Here is a 9,407-nt window from a genome sequence, read left to right as displayed (position 1 = left end):
GGAAACCATGGATCACAGATGAGATGATTACAAAGATGGATGAGCGGCAAAAATGGAAGAATGTAAATACAGAATTAAGCCAAATGAAGTACAAAGAATTAAACATTAAATTGAGGTGGGCAAAAAATAAAGCAAAAGAAGCATGGTGGAAGACGCAGTGCAAGGATATGGAAAGTCTGCCGAGGAAGGGTGAAATTGGTGCGCTGTACAGCAAAGTTAAATCTTTGTCGAGAAGTAAGAAAGGGAGATCAACGGTAGCAGTTAGAGATAAGGCGGGTAAGGTAATAGTTGACGCAGGAAAGATCCAAGAGAGATGGAAGGAATATATAGAAGAACCGTATGGTAAAGAGCTTAGACCAACAAAGTTAGACATAGAAAAGGAACATGACGTAGGGAAAGATAGCTTAGGTCCAGGCATTCTAGACGATGAGATAGAAAGGGCATTAAGGGAGATGAAACTAAATAAGGCCGTGGGGGTGGATAACATTCCCGCGGAACTATTGAAATGTTTAGGGAAATGTGGGAGGAAGAGGCTATATGGGCTGATCCGTAGTATTTATGAGGAAGGAATCTGGCCGGAAGACTTTGTGAGATCAGTTTTAGTTCCTATTCCGAAAAAGGTACGGGCTACATCATGTGAGGACTACAGGACGATAAGTTTGATATCCCACGCAGCTTAAGTTGTTCTCAGGATGATAAACAAAAGGATAAAGAGTAGGGCAAATGGTTACTTAGGGGATGATCATTTTGGGTTTAGGAAGGGGAGAGGTATGCATGATTCCATTACAGTAATGAGAACACTAATCGAGAGGATTATAGAATACAATCAGGAAGTATTTGCCTGTTTCGTAGATTTCGAAAAAGCGTTTGATAGAGTAAATTTGGAAAAACTAATGAGTATATTGCAGAAAATAGGAATAGATTGAAGGGAAAGGAGGCTAATCCGCAACCTGTACATGTCTCAGACTGCTCAGGTGCGGGTGGGAAACGGGGAGTCAGGATGGGCAGTGTTAGGAAGGGGTGTAAGGCAGGGTTGCCCATTATCACCGTTGCTGTTCAACCTGTATGCAGAGGAAATGATCAAAGAGGCATGCGAAGAACTCAAGGTAGGAATGAAAGTGGGCAGGGAATTGGTAAAATCAGTTAGGTTTGCTGATGACCAAGCTTTAGTTTGTCGGTCAGCCAAGGGATTGCAAGCATTGCTTAGTGAATTGGAAATTCAGTGCGACAGGTATGGGATGAAAATCAATATTAATAAAACAAAGGTTATGCGATTTTCTAGAAAGAAAAAGGCTGAGCTAAACATTAAAATAGGAGGGCAAAAACTAGAGCAGGTAGAAGAGTTCACGTATCTCGGGAGTGTTTTGGACCAACACGGTCAAAGTAGTAGGGGCGTAAGGAGAAGAATTGCGCTAGGCAAAGAGGGTTTCACAAGGAGGAGGGAGTTGATGACGGGGACGTTGAGTAAGAATGTTAAGAAAGGACTCTTAAAAACTTTGATATGGAGCGTAGCTATGTACGGCACAGAAACGTGGTCATTGAAGCAGGACGGTAGACGTAGGCTGGAGGCTTTTGAAATGTGGGCGTGGTGAAGAATGGAGAAGGTGAAATGGACAGAGAAGAAAACAAACGAGGAAGTACTTGGTATGGTGGGCGAAGAGAGGGGTTTGTTGGGAGCAATCCTATGGAGGCAGGAAAAGTGGCTGAAGGGGGTATTGACCGGCAGCGGGATGCTGAAGACTGTAATTGAGGGGAGAATGTTAGGCAAACGAGGGAAGGGAAGGAACAGGATAGGGATGCTGGACGGGATGAAGGGAGGAAGAAAGTACTCAGAGCTGAAGAGAGACCTGATGTAAAGTAGGATGTTGTGTTTTGCTAGGGGTCACAAATTATTTAATTAGTAATTATGTCCATCCAAAAACCTACCTTAACTAGTAGATTACCTAATAATATTGATAATATTGTTCAAAGTATAATTTTCTTATTCAAGATTTTTCAAATACCTATTTACAATTTGATATAAATAGTAAATTGCATACACTGCTATAAAAGGCATACAAGAGAACATGTATTTTATAATTAGGGTCTTTTCCAATATTTCATGGCTAATAATGCTGAGGAACAATATAGCAAAGGAGCATATGATGCACAATATGAAAGAATGCAGTATATATACAGTAAATTTTATGTATGTAGAGTAAAAATTATTCCAGTAAATTTTCATGAAATGTTGTGCATTGCTATGAGTAATCACTTTAGGACTGACTGTGGAAACATCGGTAGTAACTATATTTTATGGAAAATGTTTGTTCCACGAAATGTATGATAACAGGATTTTTGTCTAAATTCAGGCCTAAATCTGCTGCTCAGCCCACTCTTCTCAACGTAATTCTATTGGCTGACACCTTTGTGACTTATAAAATATATGACAGCAGGGAGATGTATTAATGTACAAATGGAAACATAAATGTTAAATATGTTTTATTTAGACACTATTAATGCAATGAATGGACATTTTGTTTTGGCTGAGTCCACTAATTAACTGGCTTTTATAATATAACGGAATCACTTGACGATTTTTTATCACATAATCAGTGTTTCATTTTGCTTAACGAAAAAGAAAAGGTATGACTTTTGCATTATTTCCCAGTAGTGGATGCAGGTCATAATTTAGGGCTTATGAAGAGTAACATCAGATTATAGAAGATAAAATAAGGAAGATGGATGTGGAAATCCTGTCCATCTCCAGCTTTATATATTCTAATTCCCTGTTCTCAGCATCGTCTTTGCATTCCAAGTCTCTATTTTTTGTCTGGTACAGTCCTCTTCTGCATTGCTGCTGTTGATTTTGCTCTGCAAGAATTTTGGAAGACAGTAGCTCTGCTGCCAGGTTAAACACTCAGCCCAGCACATTCAAGTCCTGTAGTGTCTATATCTCATTCTCAGATCTGTATCTATCATTGTTTTGCTGGATAATGAACTGAGCTGGTTTTCCCCTGCCTTCCTCAAATCACATTAATAAAATAATTATATTGAAAACTACAGTTGAATGGAGAATTTATCGTCACAATCTTGCCCATTCAGATATTATGCTCAGGTAGAAGATTTAATGGGCAAATAAAAAAATTGGCTATTTTAGATGAAATCATCAGTTTATGGAAGGAACAATTTTTATTGACCTTGAGTCTTAATCAATCATGTGATACCTCACTGAGGTATTCCCAGTGTTTAGCACAAAGGTTCATAGCCTCTACAGTTGTTATTTTAGGATGTCATCATGTTTCTGGGAGTGCAAAAATGCATCAATGACGTCACAATGACAAAAGTAATAATGTTGGAATGTGAACCACATTGAGAAAATATTCCTGTTTTGAAATACATAGCAGAATGTCTTTCAAGACAAAGCACAATGCAATCCTAACAGAAAGGATGATTTAGAGAGTGAATGCAAATACCTAGTGGTCTTGAAATAAGATACATATTCTGCCCCATGACATCCTTGGCCCAAGTGATAGAAGAAAAAGACATCAGAAGAATTTCATATCTCCATGGTTGCTTTCTGAGAAGTTTTGGGATGACCTGAACATTTAAAAGGTGTACACCCTTCTTTTTGTTGGCAATGATAGTAAAAATAACTTTAAAAAACAATACTTTTAAGACTGAACTACTAATACTGAATGGAAAGATGCAATAGACTGGCACTTCAGAAAACTTAATCAAAAGAGCACTTAGCAAACCTATTACCAAACTTTTTCTGAGAGCCTATTATGGTTTTTGGGGTAGGCAAATCAAACTGATTTTATGCTACCGACCAACTATGAGTATCCTGTTATTAACAGTATCCTACGCCCTGTAGATTCCTTCCCTAAGAGTTATTCGTTCGATTAATTGTATTTTTCTGAAGAAGTTGTTACGTAGAATTCCAGTAACTAGGAATAGAGCTGAAGTTTAAATTAAAAATCATTGATTTTCTAATGTTGTTTTTTGTACTATTGAAAATAGTACATGCAATGCAATAAGAAAGTGGGTAAATAACATCAATATGTTTATAGTATAAATAAGTAAATATGATTAAATAAACATTAGAATATGATGGCGGTAAAAGTTAGTGGAATTTTACATAATATTAATAATTTAATATTTCTTAATTAATATTTGCATTCTCCCATATTTCTTCCTGTTTGATAATGCTAGAGGATAAAGATTTTTATGTAAAAAATATGTTAATGAGTTGAACCCTTATTGTATGTCAAATAAATAAATTCTAAGCTTTCTAAAGGCCATTTTTATAATTAAATGAAAAAAAAATTTCGTAGCCAAATTTTAAAACTAAAAAGTGATAGCTAATAATTTGAAACTTACTCACCATGCAATGATGTCCAGCCATGATGAAGCAGGTGGACTAATGTGTTTACATCACCAAGTTATGAAATTTGAACAATTCCAATGCCATGTGTGAATCATCAAGGGTAAAACATTTTATTTTGAAAAGAAAGTTATGCCAATATTCTAATATTTTTTATATAAGTAAAAGTTCCGGGAATTAATTATATTAATGTATTACATAAGCTCTGAGAAGTAGCATTCCAAAGACTTTACTAGCATTGATTTTTGGAAAATAATTCAATACTCTCAACCATTAATTCAACATTCTCATTGGTACATTCAGTACATGGTTTATAGCTTGGATTATCTAATGGCTTATCATGAAAATGGATTCTATGGAAAAATCTGAAGTGTACGGTGGTAATTTAGGTGTTGTTTCAAAAGTGCTTATTTGATGGCGCACAAAAATCTTATTCCATCATTGTAATACGGGGTAAATTGTGATTTTCCTCCTTTGGTCATCCTGGCAAAGTATAGCTTCAGCTTGGTCCTTGGGAATCAGCGCCAATTCTTTGGTTTAGGAGAGAAAGCTACGGAAGACAGCGTCTAATGATTGTTGAGCATGGACTGATGTGCAAGCAAATGAAACTGGATAAAGGTGTATGGGGAGGGAAAGTAGGGCAAGGGTAAGGTGATGGGATAAAGGTGTGTACTGTTGGGGAAAAATGAAGTTTTGAAGCTGGCACAGGGTAGGATTGCAAGGAACATCATTTTCAGAAGAAATAAAATTAGTGAACCTTCAAACTTTCGGCAGGAAGAGTTTGAATGATTTGATTCATAAAACAGAGAAAGCAGATTCACTAGGCCGCGCGTGCTATCGGGAAATTTTTTTAGCACATACTTTAAGGAAGTAGAGACAAGCTTCTTCATCTTTTCTCCTTCATTTTTTCTTCCAAACTTCCAACTCTTATCCACTTTGTCCAAAGCTCACTCCCTTTTTCTGCCTCCCAACTTCTACCTCTACATGGTTTGCAAGTCGCTGCTCACACAGGGCGCATGGCAGAGGCCAGACATGCAATTACTAAATGATATACAGGGTGCGTTTGGAAAGTAATCCAATTGAATTTCCCGCGTCGCTCCTATTTATCGGAGTGGGATCGAACCACTTGGGGTAAGGTGGGGGGGAAGCTTTGCCAAGAAACTGGTCTCAGTGCTCTCCAGGCTGTGGAAGCGGCAGGACGTCAGTTATTTTAAACCTCTGTGCACCGAGCTTATCACGTAAAAAAAGAAATCAACGATTGAGCAATGTTACGTGATTAAGTTTTGTGCTAAACTGAAAAAAACTCTTGAGGAGATTAACAAAATGATTCATCAGGCTTATGGGGACTGCTCTGTCCTACTCGAGTTTTGAGGTGGTTAAAGGCCTTTAAGGAGGGCTGAGAAGAAGTTCACGACGAACAACACTCTAGGCGGCCGTCAGCCAGCAAAACTGACAACAATGTGGCTCGTGTTCGACAATTGTTGGACTCAGACCGTCAATTGAGTATCAAGATGGTTGCCAATGAACTGAACTTGTCGTCTACAGTTGTGTTTTGCATTGTTAGTGAAGATTTGGCGATGAGGAAAGTGTGTGCCAAGCTCGGGCCCAAGGAGTTGTCAGACAACCAAAAGACCAACCGGGTGGAAATTTCAAGTGAACTTTTGCAATGTGTTGAAAATGAACCTGATTATTTGGACAAGGTCATCACTGGTGATGAAACCTGGGTTTTTCAATACGACCCAGAAACAAAACGCCAAAGCTCTGAGTGACACACCAACCAGTCCCCCAAGCCCAACAAGGCAAGAATGAGCAAATGAAAAGTGAAAACAATGCTCATTGTCTTTTTCGACAGTAAAGGAGTGGTCCATAAGGAGTTTGCTCCTCAAGGACAGACAGTTAACGCTGCCTGCTGCGTGGATGTGCTGGACAAACTCGGAAAAAGGGTCAACAGAACGAGAAAAGACATATCTGCTACCTGACAACTCCATCACGACAACACGCCTTGCCACAATGCACTAGGAGTCCACGAGTTCCTGGCCAAATGCCACGTGGCAATGCTGCCCCACCCCCCTATACCTGACGTCAGGCCAGCAGGGTTCGAATCCCAGTCAAGGCGAATGATTTTTACACTCTGAAAATGTTGCATTCTTATTGTGCCCTTGGATTAAGGCAGCCATTAAAAAGAACCTATTGTTGGTCCACAGCAGAGATCCCATCAGCCGTGATGAACACCTTGCAAGAGATCCCTGAAGATGCCTTGTGGGGCACATACCGGTCATGGCGGAATCGCTGGAAAAAATGTGTGGAGGCCTAAGGAAAGTACTTTGAAGAATTTTAAGTGTTTGTGGAAATCTGTTAAGTAAATTACTTTAAGAAAATAATGGCATTACTTTTGGAATGCACCCTGTATTACTTAAATGTTAGTGACTCCAGATAAGATATACTCTTCATAGGAATATTTTAGAAAAACTTTACAACCACTACAATGTGTTAGTTTTAAATGTAAATCTATGTAATTATACGAGATAAGCTGCTAGTAATGAGTAAAATACAATTCAGGGTTCGTTTATGGTGACAGAATTGACCACCTAGCATACAATAATATATACTTTGAATTATTCCGTTTGTAAGAAAAATGGCATCTAAAATTGTGATTGATCTCTATAATCTTACTTGTATAATGTCTCCTATCGTAGCATGACTTATTGATCACATTCATCATCACAAAGTCTACCTTTAATTTACATAAGCATTGTATTTTATCAAACTTTAGCCTGTGATGATCCCAAATTTCTCATTCAAATTCTTCCAGAAACTCAGTGTTGCTACACATTAAGTTTATCATAGCTTCATTGCACAAATCTATCCCTTCTTCACTGTTCCCAATCCAATTGGTAACTCTCAAACCAGCCTCACAACTGGAAGTATATCCCAATTGAGGGGTAATAGTGAAAGATGATATTGCTCTTTTTGCCTTCTCGCCACATTCCTTCAGTTCTCTTTTAATATATCCTAATTTTCAGTTTTGTCCGCATATTTGCCGTTTACGGGCACGTTTCCCCCAATAGTGGTTTTGAGTTGGAGCCATATGAGCTTTGTCCTCAACCAGATATGTTCTCTCTTGAGAACATCTATTGATCTGGGCTATTACATCCTTAACATTCCAGTTTCCTGCATTGTTGCTACTCTGGTGTAAGAACTTAACTCTCTGTCAGGGAATTTGGGGCACATTGGCCGCTTTTCCTATTATAGTTTGACTCTGTGGTTGTGAAATTTACCAGCAACCCACTAAGTCTCCGATTCAGAGTGACTGTGAATTGTAAGTATCAAAATCAATTTAAAAATGCATTCTTTTTCAACTGAAGATATACAACCTTACTGTGGAATTTAAATAAATAGAGAGCAGCTTTTGAGTGAATTCTACTTGTGTGTTGCATATTACTATTATTAATTAATCTACCAGTTGAGGTAGGTTATGGATGGATACAACTACCAAATATTTTGTGACTCCTAACAAAACAAAGCTCAATCCAGCAACCTACTTTACATCAGGTCCATCTTCATCTCTGTTTTCTTCCTTCATCCCGCCCAACATCCCTATCATGTTCCTGCCCTTTCCTCATTTGCCTAACATTCTCCCCTCTATTACAGTCTTCAACATCCCACCGCCGATCAATACGCCCTTCATCCATTTTTTCTGCCTCCATAGGATTTCTCCCAACAAATCACTCTCTTCACCCACCATACCAAGTACTTCCTCATTGCTTTTATCTTTAATAGTAATATACTGTCCGTTGCTTGTTGTATGTTTACTATGCTTCTTCCTAACTCTTTATTTAATATTATGGCACGTGTGTTGAATCAATCTGTAATTTAGATACCATTCAACAAGTGGAGTTCATAGTACTTTTAAGAAAAAATTTATCATTCCTCTCCATTTATGCTTACTTCATCCACAGTTTCCTGTAGAAAATGTTTTATATGAACAAAATTGCAAATAATCCTAAATTCTACATTTTTCTGAAGCCAAAATAATTAGATAACAAATCACAATGTTATGGTAAAAAATAAAATTGCCAAAGCAAGATTATTTCAAAATAACTTTAATATTGGAATACATAAATTGATCCGTTTTTTTCTAGTGAATCCACATGGGCAAATTATTATATGACAGTGAACATCATGTGTCTAAATGATATTGAAATCAGTCACTTCCCAGTTGTTAAATTTTCTAATGAAATAGTTGAGAGTTTTCATTTATCAGTATCCACAACGCAGTCCCATTCACTTTCACAGCCCTTTACTGAGCAAATAGTCACTTTAGTAGTACAGCACCATTTCTCCATAGTAGAACTTCGGTCACTTTTGGTTTAACTTCCTGTCAGGCAGTAAACAAAGTCAGCTTCATGTAGTTTCTTATATAGCTTTGAATACATGTCCTGTTGCTTCAATTTCAACAACTCAAACGTATAAATATGTTCTGAAGGAATTAAATATGAAATGAAAGCACATAAAGAAAACATAGATAGTTTGTGAAAGGGCTTTGTGTCCAATTAATAATCTTAAAATCAAACAATTCACTAAAAATTAAGCATTCATTGAAATTACAAGGCAATTTTAATAAAAATTAAAAAGTTACTTGATTAAAATTATTAAATTTTTAGCATCACTGCTTCCAGAGATATAACAAAATACAATCACATTTGACTACTTGAAAATAGTTAAAACAGTTTCATTGGGTTGCCACTGCATCTCCAGTCCCCGTTTAGCCTTATTCATTGCACAGATTAACCATAAATCACATGAGCAAATGTGCGTATAATGAATGAATTGATGCAGTGATATAGAATTACACTGTCTTCATTGATGACTCTTTAGTCACATATCACCAATGATACCACTCACTACATGTTGGAATCTCAGTTATTTTGACTGAGAAGATTTGATGAGATTCAGGTCCATGGGATGTCTCATGATGGGAGCTTGTTTTAGGAAGTCAACAGTGTAAGCTCTCCTATGATAAATACACCCTCACAGAAGG

The sequence above is a fragment of the Hetaerina americana genome, unplaced genomic scaffold (genome assembly GCF_022747635.1).
Source record: "Hetaerina americana unplaced genomic scaffold, ioHetAmer1.1.p SCAF_4, whole genome shotgun sequence".
In the NCBI taxonomy this organism is placed as follows: Eukaryota; Metazoa; Arthropoda; class Insecta; order Odonata; family Calopterygidae; genus Hetaerina; species Hetaerina americana.
The sequence above is the reverse complement of the archived record's forward strand: the minus strand, read 5'-3'. Positions refer to the sequence as shown.